A 17,465-nucleotide genomic window follows, 5' to 3' on the forward strand; every position below is an offset into this window, starting at 1 on the left:
ACCTTAATATTCTATTTCTTTGGGATTTTTTGTCTTCAAAATACCGAAATAAAGCATAACCAAGGTGAAGGAAATCAAGATTCACCAGAATCAGTGATAGCTTCTCTGCAGGTAATGCTGCATTTGAGTGTCTCTATTTGAATGCCACTATCTGAGTGGCTCTGCATGGCAGGGTTTGGGGTATTTCTCCTGTTAGGAAGGGAAATTCCCATGATCTTAATCAGAGGCAGCACCCACATCTAACCATGGAAGATCTACAGCACCTCTCAGTTTCTGTCACAACCTCAGTGGCACAATATTCAAGCAAGTAGTCCTGGGTTTTCAGCATGAATTTACACCATCTGACAGGAAGGCAAGCCAGAGAATAAAGCTGCTTTAACTCAGAGTAAGAGATTATTAGCTTTTTATAACCATTTCTCACATGGCAGTGGTGTCATGAAAGGATTTTATACCACCATAGTCCACTGCCTCTTTTTTATGCCAGGGCCTTTTCTAACTACAGGTTGGATGGGATTGGTGAATTGATCCATCAAAAGAGAAACTAAACCCAAGATCTTCTCTTTCATGGCTTTTTCAGGCAAATCAGGTCCCCAAGTGAAGTCACCACACGGCTGCACAGACACACCAGCTCCAAGCACAGTAAAGAACAGAATGAAAACAAATACTAGGAAATGCTGGATTGTTAATTTTGGCGTCGTGACTGAATAAATGCAAGCTACATCTGCATGCCTCTGGGCACACACAGAAAGATAAAAGAGGGGGAAAACAAAAATAAGCTTCCTTATAGTACTTAAAAATACAATGCATAATATTTTTTCAGAAAATCTTACTGTTTTAAGATCAATGTAGTAAATGTTTCTGAATTCCATTCACATCTACATTCTCCTCAGATCTAATATGGATATTTGGAAGTTACAAATATTTCCATTGAAACCAGCATTTAGGCCAGTAGTAAGCTTATTTCTTCAGGACCTGTTTTATTTTTATTTAATTTTTCCTGATTTTATTCTTCTTCCTTTTTGCCTGTTAATTCAACATAGAAGAGATAACACGTCAGTCTTGCCAAGATGCTTTCACCTTCTGTGAGCATGCTTCAAAAGAATAGTGGTGTTTTATTAGCTGATATTGATCATAAAGCAAATGGCAATATATTGGCTTAGCCAGGCAAACACAGCCATACCCAGTAAGATCAAATCTACTTTTATTTTAAACTAGAATTAGGGTCTATATAACTGCCAGGACTTAGTCAAAGGTCATACGGAGCAACAAAAATCTTTATCAAATTCAGGACATGCTCTAATAAATATTTAAGCCAAATCAACCAAACCACATTCTACCTTATTTTTCCTTATTTTTTTTCCCCTTGGTGTTATCAAAGGGAATAAAAACTCCCTTTCCTTCACACATTATAAATTTAGGGCAACTCAGGAAATTGCTTATTAGAAAATGAATTTAAGTCATATGTGACCAAAGGCACTACTTCTGTTCTGACTGACTGACTTGGCCATACCAATAACCAATAACCTGCACAGTGCAATGTCTGCTGCTGTTGCCTGACAGACTTGTGGATCAAGAACTATTTGTTTCAAAAATTCACAAATTATTCCAAGTAATCATTAAGCTGGTAAAAGTTGTGATCTATTCCTTGCAGGATTTGGGAACAGTAAAAATCAGAAAAGTTAACTGAATGACTTATTTATTGTCCATTATTTGGGAAATTATTCCATCAGTGGAGCTTTGCAAGGTGTTGAAACCTCATATTAACAAATAATTCCTTAAATATATTAGCCTAATAACTGATTTCCAACTGAACTGCTATGAAGCTACCTGGGAAAAGTGAATCTCTGGTGAGTATTTTATAGTCAGAACCTTACACTACTGTCTCCATCTGATAGTTATTTTGTACCCTGAGGCATGTGGCTTGATTTAGCCTAGACACTAACTACAAATGTCATTTCCATTCATATGGCCCTAACTCAGTAAAAAAAAAAAAAAAATTAAACATATGCTCAAGACCCTGAGAAGTCAACTCCTCACATGTTGAACATTAGGCACAGTCTTACATCCTTCGTTAAATTCTGGTCAGAAGGATCAGGATTATCCAAGTGCTTAGAGCTGAGCATGTTTTTATTTGCTTTGCTCAATTAGGACTATAATGATCTCATTCTGTTTTGCAGACTCCAAAGTTCCCTGCTTCAATAACCATGATGGTTTTTTACCCAACAATGAAGAAATTTTTGAATCCTCTGCTGGTTTAGCTGCAATAGTTTACTGCCCATCAGTTCCTCTGTTGAGGCTGCAGTTTTTATATCACAGGTGAATGGGCAGCAGTAATTCTGGATTACAGAAAGATGCTGAACATCCAAGCTCTGATGACCAAGAGCTCTGATTCATAACCATACTGGATTAATCATGGGGCTGCAGAAGGTTACTGCCCCAGCTGTCTGTTACGCTTATCTCCAAGGTTACTCTGTTGGAAGTTATCTCTTCACTCACTGCGGACAAACCAGGCAAGGAATGGGAATTAAACACATCTGGCTGATGCTAAGGATGGGAAAGTGTAAATATGATGGATCCCTCTCAAGTCCTCGAAAAAAACTGTATTTCCAAAACCTGTAGGTGACTGCTCAGTTTCAAATGGAAATGGAAGATCATGGAGGAGCAGGAAAAACAACTCCCACAGCTTAAAACCTTGTGATTTTCAGATCATTTTCCTAAATTTAAGCACAGCATTATTATTCTATGTTTCACTCTTACTTTCAGGATAAAAAAAAATATCAGCAAGTTACAGATGTTTATATTATAGAATTATCTATTGAGAAAGATATATAGAATAATTATTTCATTTCTCAAGCAATTCAGGTAGCCAGAAAAGATTGCAAATAAATCCTGCCAACCAGATTTCTGCACAGATCTGTTAGTCAGTACCACTACTACATATCTTTGTTTCTTCCGTTTGAGGTGTGCATCCTTTGTACTGTAAGAATAACACTTCTGCTGTAACTCTGGAGCTTTATCCTCTGCACAGCTATCCCCAGCACCTCATGGCTAATTGTGCATCCCCCTGCTTTGCTCTTGCCTGGAAACATCAGGTGACCTCCCTTCAAGCTTCCACACTGGTGTTAGAAACAACTGCTCAATGGCAAAGCATCCCAGGCTGTGCTGTCCCTGCCTCTGGAGTGACCAGAGCCAGGGGGAGCATGCTTTGCTGCCTTGGCCCCAGAATCACACAGAGATCTGTTTTCCTCCCTTAAACGACCCAAAATCAGTAATAACCAGGCTGAAATCAATGGAGCTTTACAGCTGTAGGTTGTGTTAACACGAGGTGTGAATCTGCCTTTGGATCCGGGCTCTGCAGCAGGGAATGGTGAGCAGGAGTGCTCCAGTTGCTTTGGCTTCACTCGCCAGTTGCTGATATTAACTCTATATATTTTAAGCAGACACTTGCAGTTTCTCAGATGTCCTCTCTTTCTCATTTATTAGTGGAGTTATATTTTAAGGGTGCTGAGAGATTTACTGTCAATGTATAAGATGTATTCATTTCGGTTAAGGCGAAATCCTTGCGCTAGGATCCAAATGTTGGACACATCTGTTAGCAGGCTAAGGAATGACCCTGTGTTATTATTATTTTTTAAACCTGACAGCTCACACATTTGAAAATTGCATAAAAATATGTAGCTTAGCAGCTCTGCCTTCTCTTTGTACTATTTGCTCACATCCGGATCCATTTTTTCCCTCGCCTGAAGCAGGGGAAGGACAGCCCCGTATCAATGGCTCCCTGTGCCAGATCACATTAGGGAAACCCCCAACTTCTCGTTTCAAATCAGCAGCATCTTTGCTTTGATCCAGAAGACCACAGCTGGGAAGCTGACACGACTCTGCCTCGTGCTTCCCCTGCTCCCAGCCCCTCTAAGGAATTCTAGCAGAGTCACCTCTGCTCGGTTTTAGCAGAACCTTTTCCTCCTCTCACTGACAAAGCAGCAGAATTAATCACACTCAGCCCAACTAACGTTAACAATCTGTCAAAGCGGCCAACGAAATGCTTCATCTACTGTAACTAGAAAATTCACCTGAAGACCTGCTGATTTGTCCTGGCACTTCTGCCTGTAGGACAAAACAGACAGAAATCACCTTTTTTCCCCTTGTTCTCTTTTCAATATTTGCCACCTCCTCTTCTGCTGCTTTTTATTAAAAAAATTATTATTTTATTTTGCTTGTCTAGGTTTCGTTTTATTCCCTTACAGTAGTTCACAATTCACTGAGTGTGAAAAATATTTCTGGTTAAAGAAATGCTCATGCAGTGTTCTCTCTAAGATGGCATGTGGGCCTTTACTGTTGACACTAAGCCAGGGGATGCTGGAAGTTTTTGCAATAATGTCAACAACTCAATACTGTGACTTTTTGATGCTTGTGCCCTGCTGGATTCTGACAGGTTTTTGACTTCCAGCTATTTACCTATCAAAGAAGTAGCTGATGCTGTGGGTAAACTCTGCCTCATAAGTGGATCTGCCCTACACAAGGAACTGGAAAGGAAGTCCCTGTTACTTGTCTAGGACAATGCTGTAAATCATGGACTTCACCTTGTAAGAGTGACTCTTGCAGCAAAACATCTGGGTTGCTCCAGAAAGTGATTTTTAATGTTGTCTCTCTAAAATGATTTCAGTAAGGCATTTTTTATGTATCATACAAATGGAGTCTAATGACCCTTGCAGTGAATATTTTGTCATCTGCTCCTGAGTAAAAATGGGGTAAAACCCAGTAAAAATCAGAAGGGCAGATTTTCCAACCTTTTTCTTACAAAGACAAAAATAGTAATTAAAATACGATTAATTATATTAATACCCAAACATGTTTTGTCAGGTTTTCTGCTTTGAAACTGATGAGAGATGGATTTTGCTCAAACAATCCACATGTTCCCAACCAGTCACCAGGGCTGATGGAACTTCCAGGGCAGGTCAATGACTCCCAGTGTTTGCTTTCAGTCCCTGCAGTGGATTTCTTAGCACTACCCTGTTTTAATGGACAAGACCAATCTTCACATTAGGACACAAATATAATCCAGAGGACCAGAATATGTAAGAAACTACTAAACTGAGAAGTCACTGAATTTTAATTTTTGTTCTTTTTGGCTTAGCTTGTTTTTACTCTCACTTTTTTTTGTTGGTTTTTTTTTTGCCTTGTAGTAATAGATCCATGAAATAGATCTCCACACGCCAAGTTGGATTCTAGGATCCTTGTGCAAGACCACTGGACTTGCAGGAAATAGAAAGCCAGAAATCAGATCAGTTCCATGATTTTAAAGGTGTTTTAGTTCTTCCAAAACATTAGCCAGGATTTACCTTCCTATGGACAATCTCTAGAAAATGACTGGGATTTTCTTGGTCTAGTTGTAGCTACCAAAAGATTAACTTTTTAAAAAATATCCCATCTCTGAATGCTTTTAGACCCAATGAGTTAGGGACATCAGGAAATCAGGGGAAAACTTCTAAGATGTATGTGGCAGAATCACAACACAGGATCATTCACTTATGGCAGGAAGATTACAGAACAACTATTTTATTGTTATTTTTAGCAGAGCCAAAGTGCAACGTGTTATTGGCTAGCAACATCAGGTGGCAAACTGTTAATGCATTTAAGGCCCTTGTTCAACAACACCCATAAACATGTTTCCCACATCTGTATCTAAATATCTGCTCAACTTCAATAGGTTTTAAGCATGTGCTGAGAATTAACCTCTGTGCTTTTCCTGATGTGGGGCGCCGTGTAGGTAAAATATCCATTGTAACATCACTGTCAGGTTCAAAATCCAAACTCCAGGTACCATCAGTACGTAAGACTAGAGGTAAGAAGGTAGATATGCATTGGCAGAACCAAGATTTTGAGGTTGTTTTGAGGTTGGGGGTTTTCTTGTGTTTTGCAGATTTCCAGATGTTTAGAACGAACAGTCTCCATGCAATTTTTGAACATCTCAAGTAATCCACCCTAAATAAAGTACTTGTGCCTTTTGTCACCTCTCAAGCAGCAGTGTTTGAACTGCTGGTGTTCATCCAAATGAAATTATTTTGAGTCTGTGACTTCCCCGAAAATCCAAGGTGTGACAGTGGGGAACAGAGGGACTCAGACATCCAGAGGGGAAACGCTTCTGAGGAAGACCTTGGGTCTGTAGAGACACAAAGAACTGCTCTGTTACACCACAGAGAGCTCTGAGATTCACTTTTATCTAAGCTTTGTCTTCACAGGTCCATCCCATTAGAAGAAAAAAATTAAACTTAAGCTGGCACTGATATGTCTACTCACTTATCAGAGGAAAATGAATAACCTGTGCTGCAAATTCAGCCTTTCTTGCTCACATTCAGCCTTTGCTTACTTCATATCCAGAAAAAGGACGTGAAGTTTGAACCATGTCCCTCTTATTTGTGTGGTTTTTCTTTCTGCTATGCTTTTAAAAGTAAGCAACTCATTACTACAACACAGAAAAACATATTAAAATACCCATTTCCTATTGGAAATTGTCCACCTTAAAATGAAAACCAAACCATGCCTTTCTTCCCCAATAAAATCCTACACCATTGCAACTGGAACTAATTTGGTGGTAGCCTCAGAAACCAAGCAAAAGGTTCAGATGCAAGGAGGGAAGAGTGTCCACAGCCAGGTCAAAGCTGTGGTAACCCTGCAAGGCAGCCCAGGAGGGGCTTGCACAGCTCTGGCTGCACATGGTGGGTGAGAGTGAGCCTCCAGCTCTCCAGGCTGTCAGTCTGCCACTGCTCACACACACTAAATCCACTCTGGTATTTAAAGAAGTGGCATTATTGATCCTTTTCACTTTTTTCCCCCCCACCTCCATTCCAAGGCCACTACAGGCCACTGAGAAAGAAAAAGAGACACACACATACACAGACAGACTGCAGAACTCAGGCAGCACTTTAGTCCTAAGTAACAGGTACCAAAACCACTGACCTTGATGCAATATTTTTAATCAGGGGATAGTAATATACAGCCCAGATAACACTATATTTTCTTTATTACCCTGAACTGTACTTAATTGATATAACTCCATGGGAGGATTAGCTTTTATACAAATACCCACACTCTGTTGTATGGCCATTCCCTAAGGAAAGCACTGCTCATATATTTCTCTTAATGTGGCTTTGCAAACTGGTCATTGCATAGTCATATGCTCAGCAACACTACTTAGATGTTTAGCATTCATTGATTATTTTTTTAAATGCTGAAATTGGAGTGACTGATGGTTGCTTAGATATAAAATTCTTAATCACTAACTACTAACATCTTTGGCTCTATAATTATCAGACAATTTTTTTTTACTATCTATATATCTATATATTTATGTATCTTCAGTGGTAGTGTTTAGATGGAAAAACATATGTTTTAATAATAATACATGTCTTACATGTATTATTATTATACATAATAATAATGTTTTAATAATAATGTTTTAATTATAATAATCATATCATATATGACAAATTAAGACAGAATAACTTGATCCTTAATTCAGCTGCTTTCTGGGGTGAGTGGAGGAAGAACTGGAAACTCCAAAGTCTTTTGTTTCCTTTGGGTGAGGAGATTTACACACCACCTAAGTGTTAGCACATTTAGCAGCTTCAAGGCCAATTTCATCCTGAAAGGAAAAGCCAGAGCCATATCTGCTCTGCTGCATGAATTTGCATCCAGATTTCAAACTAAGTGAAGATGATGTTAAGGAATCTGCCGCGAACATAAATTCTGTAAGAAGGTGGAAAACACAACGGATTTGAAAAGTACCATAGTCTGTCAATGCTTTGGCATGTCAGAAGGGAAAATGAGAGTCCATAGGCCAGTTTAGAAACCTATGGAGTGACCAGTATCCTGCTCTGCCTCCTAAACTTAAGGATAAAATTATTTTTATGTAAGGGGAAGAAACAGTGCTGCTCAGCAGCATCCAACTAATCTGCAGTGGTCTGCATATTGAGAGAGAGATAACTCACCTGGAAATTGGGCCTGTCTCCTGACAACAAAACACCCTTGATTTAACTGGCAGTACCAGGGAATCACATCGATTTTGGATGGTGAATCATATGCCTACATGGAGCTCAGAATTACAGGCTTACAAATGTTATCACTCTATTAGTGAATTTTCTTGGAAGTACTGAAGTCTCCCTCACATCCCCAAGGCAGAGAATCATAGGATTTTCAGGTTGATTTTGAAAGACCAGAATATACTTTCTTAGTTCTCACAGCTACAGGGGTAACTGCAAATATCAGATCTGAAAACATCAATCGAGTTTAAATGCAAGACTCCGAATCCACAGGGCAAAAAAAAAAAACAACCAAAAAACCCATGACTATGACATCTGTTAATTTTTACAGCCTACTTTCTGAGGAGAAAATGTATGTGATCAGAAGGTGTTTATGCTGGGGAGAGGGAAGGACAAACTTGACAAAAATAATGATGCTCTAACAAGCCTTGTGAAAACGGGTGGCTGTGTAGAAGTGACTGTGGCTGTTTCATCAGTGGCCAGAGGGAAAAGCACAAACATGGGGACACACAGGACTAGGCACAAGAGCACCCACCAAAGAAACTGCAGCTACAAGAAAACCTGAAAAAACTGAAACTGGCAGTAAATTATGAAAAAAACCAAATCATGAAGAAACAGTTTCTTTTGTGCCAGAACTTACAAAACTAATTGCTTGAAAAAAGGACTCATGATTTCAAAGCCAATCTCATATTTTTTGGAAGTTTACAATTGGCAATGAGACCTAAAGCAATTTGCAAATATCAGGCTGAACAGTACTGCTCCAGTGCAAGAAAAAGTTACAGAATCAGAGCACTAAACCTTTAGATGATGCTGAAAAACAATTCCTGATGAAGTGCCCTAGAGCATCCTGCACATGGAACTACAACAGGCCAGGGTGAGGAGTGAAACAACAAGGGAATCAGAGCAGCAAGAGAAGCCCAGGAAAACACTAGTGTGTATAACCAGAGAGACTGTGCTGCTAGAGAGACTTCAACACATCCAATTGATACTGAATCCATAAGGTTTAAATACAGTGTACGCAAATTAAGACATCTACATTCCAACAAACTCATCCAGAAGAGCTTGCGCATACCAGAGCCTCATTTGTCTGCAAGGAATGTGCAGACATGAAATCTGGCCTGTCTGCAGATTACGTTCTCAGACACATGGTCAGGAGCTCATTTCTGGTTTCCATAATCCCACGTGTGCATATTTATTTATTGGCCTCTGGATATATCACAGACTGGATCCTCTCTGCTCTAGAAGATACACATGGATCTGCTGCCTCATGTGTAGCTCACCTGCCTCATGCAGGTCTCTCTGAGGCTCAGGAACCACCAGGTGCTGCTGGGGACATCCCAATGTCTCCTTGGGTTCTCAGAACCCAGCTGAGAAGTCCAACAGCCATGGCCAACCTCCAGCATGCTCTGCCTGCCTCTCCCTGCTGAGCTGCAGGCAGCTCAAACACATCAGGAAAGAGGGAAGATTCCTCTAACACAGGCCTGTGCTCCCCATCCCTGGAGGTGTTCCAGGCCAGGCTGTGGATGTGGCATGGGACAGCCTGGTCTAGTGGAAGGTGTTCCTGCTCATGACAGGTGGGTTTTGGAACTGGATCATCTTTAAGATCCCTTCCAACACAAACCAGTCCATGATTCCATTATTCTGTACTGTTGGGTTGTCTCGAAGCCTGGCCCATGAACCTGCACAGTTTCCATGCATGAAACCTGTTTCGTTGACAGAAATATCTTAATTACAGGAGGGTCACAAGCCATTTTACACCATCTGCAGAACCAGCCTGAAGCCGGGCTGGTTCCTCCCTGGACATGCTAAGAACGTGACTGAAAACATCATGTCCCTCAATTTTAAATGGTTTCCTTATGACAAAATATTTGCAGCTGAGAACAAGATTGGAGTGCAATTCTCAACCCACTTCTCTTACCAAAAAATATCAGTAAAAGTGCCAAATGCAGCAAAAAAAAAAACCAAAAAACAAGCCACAACCCCAAACCTCCAATTAAATTAAGACAATACCAAGCATCTGTGTGGTTTTCTTGTCTCACTTCAGCGAATCTGAAGAAGAGTCATTGCCTGCGAGATACACCAGAAGTCTTTTGTTGATATCATAGTGCTGACAAGTGTAATAGTGACAGCAACATCATGTGAAATTATAACAGGAATCTTCCTTTCAGCAGTAGGTCTTGATAAATTGGACATACTGATTCCTGCTATTTGTTGCAAGGTAGTGTGGCATCTCTCCTTTTTTCCTTAACAGGCGCTAATTATTGAGCATCAAATAGCGTAAAATATAACAGCTGTGCATACTGTCAGTGCTATATGGGCTGCTGAAGGTGTCTGTGTGTGCATATGCCAATGTGTGAGCAACTGACAGTGGGTGGTTTTGCTGTTTGCTTTATAAATGCATCTGAATAAACTGGATTATTTTTCAGGGCGGTGGAAATTCAACTGGTTTACAGCTGAGTTAACAAGGAGCAGCCGGTTTCTAGAATGCTTGTGATGACTTTGCTGCAGTGCTGGAGGAACAAGAGTGTTTCAGACTGCTGGGCATGGCTGGGAGGCAGCTGAGGAACATGAAAGTTCTTGAAGAATAATGACATTTTGTCCTGCCCTGAATGCCCATCTCACAAATCCCAACTAAATTATTAACATGTTTTTAGGAATAGCAAATAGGAAGTTCCAGCATTTGAAAAACAGGAGAAGAAAAAAAGAGGGGGGAAAAAATATCAAGAGAAACCAAAATCTTGATGTACTATTTTAAGCTTTTATAGGCAAGTGTGCCAAATAGTGGGAGCAGTTCAAATAGCAGGTGAAAGTTTGCTGCCAAAAGCTTTCAGTCCAAAGAAACTTTTTCCTTTGTGAGATGATTTAAACTGTAAACGATAAATACCCTGGTACCTCCCTGACCAAGATAACAACCTCAGGGAAAAAAAAAAGGAAAAAAAAGAAACCCCTAAAAATATTACTGTGACCTGTTTTATGGTAAGGTCAGGCTCTTAATCAGTTTTGGGGTATAGCTCTTGAAACGAGAATGAAAGACTTTCTCCCTGAATAGTTTGCTCTCCTCAGGTTATAGTGAAACAAAATATGTAAAGTTTTTTGCTTCTGAGTGTTAGAGCTGCTCTTTTAACTTTCCTTTTAAGTTGGAAAAATGCAGTGAATAGAATCATTCTTTTCAACTCAAAACTTCTTCATGAAGGGTTGAGTCTTTTTTTTTGTGGTTGCACTGGTACTAACACACCAGCTTCAGATGACCTTTACAAGTATCACATGGAGGCTTTATCCTGATTAAAATGGTTTTCTACACAGAAGGGGAAGGCCTGTGACACCACTCCGAACAAAACCTCTGCAGGACAAGGTGTAAAAGGATAAAATACATTGCTTCCTCTAAGAGGAATGGAAAAAAGGACTGAGAGATTCTGAATAAGAGAGAGACATGAAAACCTCTGTTTCATTTTGATTAATTCTGCACAGTTCTTCTTTAAGCAAATGACTAATGTGGCCTCTGACCCAACAGGAGAATTCTTTTAGCTCCATCCTTCAGGAAACCCAAAGAAACAGTGCTAGGGTTACACCTAATGCTGACCTACCTCATCCATCTGCTTTCAGTGAGCAAATGTCAAGTTCATATTCTTCTCCCATCGATGGAGGGGTGGGGAAGGGAAAAGAGAGAGGATAAAATTGCAGTAACTTAATACAGGCATCAAGATTTATTTACTGTTGACCACAGCTGGTGGACTTTTTGTATCTTGCATATGTGCAAGGCTGCCTGGGTCAAGGTGCATATGCCAATGAGAGAAAAGCAGGGATAAAGTGCAGGAGAGAGGAAGGCCTGAGGATGTAGAGAACCCACAAGGAATGAGAGGCTGCAGAGTAAATTTATAGTTATGAGATCTGAGCCCAGAGGGGAGCCTGGGCAACAATGCTCCCAGACCGTAAAAACGCGCCAGCTGCTGATGGGCGTTAATGGGGAAGGGGGTTATGGAGTCAGGCACTGGGCAGTGCAAGTGCTGGGGGGTGGACATTGGGGAAGGGAGATGTTAGAGGGGTAAATGAATCAAAAGGATGGAGGTGGTGATGTTGTGCTTACAACTGTGTGTGTGTGCCCTGCTTCTGTCGTCACCTTCCAACACGCACGGGTAAAAAATTAGGGAACGACAAAACCAAAAAAACACAGAAGAAATCAAAAGAAGGATTCAGGGAATAGGACGAGGAGCCCAACTGGCATTTTGTGCTGCTAACGTGCGTGACATTTCAAGAGCTGCACTTTGCATTTCCCTGTTAATTGTTGTGCCCTTTTGCTCCCCGCGCACGGTGCGTGCCATGGCGCTCTGAGCTGGGAGAGCCCATGGATGTGCTCGTGTGCACCTTGGGATCACAAGTCTCCCACTTTCAATTAGCAGATGAATAAAGGATGTAGGACAGGGGGTTATTTTTGATTGCATATTTTCCATTAAAATATTTTCTTTCTCTCTCTTCCTTCTCCTCTCCTCTAATAAGTCTCCCCTCTCTTGAACCCACACTCAGACCATCAGAGAATCCTTCCAGCTGCTGCTCAAGGAGAGCCAGTTACTCCCCACAACGACACCACAAAACACCAACTTTGATTGTGACTCCCAGCCCAACCAGCAAAGAAAAGAAACCTGCTCTCCTTGAGTAGTCTGGAACCTGTTCTCCCCTTTTGAGCTGGAATAATGGTCCTACTCAGGATCCACTGGATCAGGCCCAAGCTAACTTAGTTAAAATGCAGGTAAAAGTGACTTCTAAGTGGAGAAGTATCTTTTAAACAATTTCAAAGTCGGTTTTTTTTTTCCCTCTTGTTTACTAAAAGTTCATTCAATCTCATTCCTTTTCAATGAATATCTGATAAACCATTTAAAATGATTCTCAGCTGAACCTGCATTTGATCAGTATGGGTAAAAACCAAATATGCTACAGCTAAACAGGCATTTTTTGACATACTGAAACAGATTTACTGAAAAATAAACAAATAGAGTAGAAGGCTATTGAAACACAAGAATCAGTTAATGATGAGTATCTTCTAACAAAATTCTGAGACTTCCCAGACTTCTAGGTACAAGATCATATATCACTCTTCCCACCTGTACTGTGCTATTGTTTGTTGCACATAAACATTCCTAGAAAATGCTGGAGGCATAGACCTAGTTTGAATTTGCGTATAAAGATGATGTTGTACAAAGTCAGTGACAACTTTCAGAGTTCATCTGCAAAACACTAATGAAATATTGAATTAATTGTAACATATTCACTGTAGAATTTTAAAGGGAAGACCATGACCTTGTTTTTGACATAATTCACTGGTTAAAAATGAGAACAATTTAAAAATTTGTAAGCCACACCAATCTCCACTATACTGAGCACACTTCTTTCTGCCACAAACTACCAGAGAATATCCCCTTTAAAGATAAAGCACATGTTAACCCCTAAGAGAGTCACCAAGAGTAAATGTTGCTGGTATTTTATCCATACAATTGCACTCTTTTTCCTTTTTTTTTTTTTCCCTAAGAAGCAGCACACTGGTCAAACATACCAAGTGCCTCTTGTTAGAAGTTATCACTTCAGAAAGGAATTTGCAATCTGTACCACTACAGCCCTTGGATGGGATCATGAGTTCCTAACCTCCCCGGGTCTGGCCTTTGAGCAGAACTTGAGAGGAGGTGGGGGGAAATGAGAGAGAGAATGAGAGAGAGAGCAAAAGGATGAAGAAGAAAAGCAAAATAAATCAAAAGCAGCTTTCTTGGTAACACCAACATCTCAAAGGCCAAGTGTAAAAGGACCAGGGCTCTAATGATATCAATTAGGCTCAATCCTCTGTGTCATTTTAGATATATTGTACCCGCTGAGTATACTTAAGTCCATATGTATAAGGTCATTTACTGGGTCCAGAACATAACAAATTATCAGCAAAGGGTTTGGGGTTTTTTTTTCCTTTTCTCCCTAACACTTTCCACTTTCTGAAATAAATTATAGCTCATAATGGTTTCATGTTGGGAACTAATTTTACTTAATTTTTTTTTTCCTGCTGTACCAGGGGAAATGATTATTATATCATTGCATATGTTCATTGAACAATGAACTAAAAAAAATATGCTTGTTAGATTTTCTTGGATATCTTTCCACAGCTAAGACAGGTGACTTCCTTTTGAGATGTCATGGTATAATTGGAATCAAAGGTGCCAAAGAGATAGTCTCTACAAGACATTATCTGCCTTGGCTAATCTCTCCCAGCGTCCCTCATTACACTGTGGGCTTCTTCACAGCAGCATAATTTCATATTCATTCTGAAGGGAAATAGTAAACTGCTAAGAAAAGCAGAGCAAGAGTCTTCAATATTGTCTGTTTGAATCTCTTGGCAGGCCTTCAGAAACATGTCATCTTGTTCTATCAGCAGCATCTCAGGATGTGGTGACCACCTAAAGGCACACTTGAAGGCTGACAATAAACTTGTGCTGCTCCCTACACTTCCTCTAACAACAGGCTTCATGCTGGATTTGCCGTCATTTTTCAGTCCCTTGGAGAGGAACTATGCCAATTTGGGCAAACACAGCGGAATCTTGTTACATAAATTGAGTCAGTTCAGACTGTAGCTCAACTGTGCTTTTCATGATTAGGCAGAAATGTTTTTACTGAGGATACACAATTATTGCGCATTATGTCCAATGGCAACACCATTTCCCCTGGAATCGTTAGAAAGAGGATGTTTGATCTCCTGCAAGATGGGACACCTGAAGCTATGCCACACACAGGTCTCACAGAGCAGTGTTGTCATTGCCACTGGGAAATACATGGTATTATTTTCATAGGGGTTACGTGTGCCTCCTGCTCTCACCAGACATCCTGTGGGCACCCCCTTTGCCAATTAGCACCAATGAGATCAATGAAAGATTGATTGGTCGGGATAGGAAAATCAATAGTGTGGTGGTCAGGGCACTCACCTCAGCTGTGGGAAAGCCAGGCTCAAGACCCTGCTCTAATGAATGCTCAATTATTTATGCAAAGCAGAATGGTCTGGCAGAACAGATTGAGGAAGTCTATCACAGCGAAATGACCCACTTGGGTCGGAACAGTCCCCAGGGATGGGGAAGGCTGAGAAACTGGAGCCCCTGGCTTGAACCAGGAAGACCCCCTGGAACACAGAGCTCTTTTTATTTTCCTTTTTTTTTTCTTTTTTGGTAAAATGGCAAATTTCCAATCTAAATTTCAGTTGAAGCAAAATGGGAATTTCAAACAGCTCTGCATGTAAATCTGTCCTACTGATCCCCACTCAGCCATGGCTAAACCAGTGCCCCTGGGTAAAACAAAGGTTGGTTCAGACCCTGGCAGTGTTGATGTGTAGCCAGTGACAACCAGTTGGCCAAGGGATTCTTGATTACAAGTCTTAACATAAAACTCAGCTGTTATGAACTTTTTATCACCATTTCTTGTCATTAAATCTTGCTTTCAACTCCCAGCTTTTTCCGTCTCCTTGATAAATGCAGTGCAACCTAGAATTTACTTTTATTCCCACTCTCCTTCCTTTGGTTCTCTTCCTCATTGAGGACCCGAATGTCTACTCCATATATATTAAAGGGGAAAAGAAATATTCTGTTTACCTTCTATATTTATTGCAGTATATATGTTAGAAATAAAAGGAATATATAGAAAAAAAAAAGCAAGAAAACAGCCTTCAGCCTGGTTCTTCAAAACACAAAGTTTCAAATATTTTTTTTCTACCCTTTGTATCCTTGTTCAGTAGTGATGGCTCCTCTTTTGTGCCTCATGCCTACCTATCCTGTGAACTGCTCAGGTTGGAGACTGCTCCATCCCTGCACCTATTCCTGGGACATCGCAGGGAGCACCAGACTCTGGGGCCTTTAAGGGCTCCTCTACTGAAGCAGAAGCACTCATCTTATTCCTCTCATTCCTCCCAGCACAAAGGAGTGTTTGAATGTCATGCCTGCACCACCCCAGATGCATGGCTTGCCATGATTTCATTCCTCCTACTGCAGGGAATTAAACAAGGCCTCCAACTGGGAAGTTTCATCACCTTAAACTCCCTAAACACAAGGGATATTCAGCTCTTGCAAAATCCAAACTACACTCTGCAAAACCATCTACCTCAATCCATCTGGAAAGCACTGGGCTGGCGCTCCATGGTTAAATCCTTCAGGGAACTTCCTGAGGTTTGATGGAATCTTAAAGAGGTGGAGTTCAGGCAAGGTGGGAAGACTCCTGTTGCTTGTAAGCAGAGGTGCAAGCACAGAGCAGGAACTGGGCCTTAGCTGCCAACTCTGAAATAAAAATCTTTACTAACTTGAGTTAGCAATTAATGCACTAATATGGAAAACAACAGCAATGGAGAGGCACACTTAGCAGTGGATTTTCCAAGATCCCTCTTCAATACATTCCTCCCATCTTGGAAAGGCACTTCCTTCACTAATGCACATGGAAGAAAATGAAAACTTGTGTCCACAACTCAAAGACCAATTTCTGTTCCTTTTCTCCTACTCCACATCTCCAGTCTGTATGAATATTACTCCCCTACTTCTATTTCCACTAATTGAATCTGAATACTAAAAAAGTGATATGAAAGCCAAGCAGTGAAGTGTCTCTACATGCCTTTTAATTTTTTTTTTTATTTTTTAAAAAGCTTTAAACTGAAAAAACAATCTGATAAATTAATTCTCAGGTGTGAGCATAAAATAAGACGTCCTTTAGGAGTTGGGAATTAGCCCAAGAGCATCAGAGATACAGTGGCAAAGGGCATGCTTTAAGAATACCAAAAAAGATTTTGTAACAAATTAAGCTGGGGATGAAGCTGTGCCTGATGTTACAGGCCATTATTATGCACAGTTATGAAACACTGGTATGCATTAATAATAAAGATCAGTGTCGCCTTCTAGGGAAAAATTGAGCATTCTTTTAATTAACTTAAATTTTTCATCAAATTGATTGAAAAGCTCTCATCCTTTTTTACTTTCATGTAGCTCTACATTTTATGCCATAGGCTGAAAGCAGTTTTATCTCAAATACTTGGTGTTTTTGAAAGAGTCCATGTGTTATGAATTAAAAAAAAAAAAATCACAGTAACAACCTAGAAGCAAGCTGGGGCATGAAATGAGAGAAAAAATTGGTAGTAGCTTTCAAGTAAATCACTTTTTAAAATTTGGTGTTTATCTTTGAGGGAAAGAAAGGAAATGTCTTTTCCCTGGCAGCATGGCAGGGCTTTGGAGGGGTTGGACCTGAGCACAGCATCCAGCTGGAACTGGGGAGAGCCCTGAGCTCTTCTCCATCACTGCAGGCTCCTGCTTGCTTTGGTTTCTTCTTGAATTAAAATGCTGAAAGCCTACAGCTCTGCTCGTGTAGCATGAGGGTTCCAGCCCTTCCCAGAGGACCTCGGTTGGACCCTGCTGGATCAATTTTAGGGCACTT

This window comes from Geospiza fortis, unplaced genomic scaffold (genome assembly GCF_000277835.1).
Source record: "Geospiza fortis unplaced genomic scaffold, GeoFor_1.0 scaffold330, whole genome shotgun sequence".
NCBI classification, from domain to species: Eukaryota; Metazoa; Chordata; class Aves; order Passeriformes; family Thraupidae; genus Geospiza; species Geospiza fortis.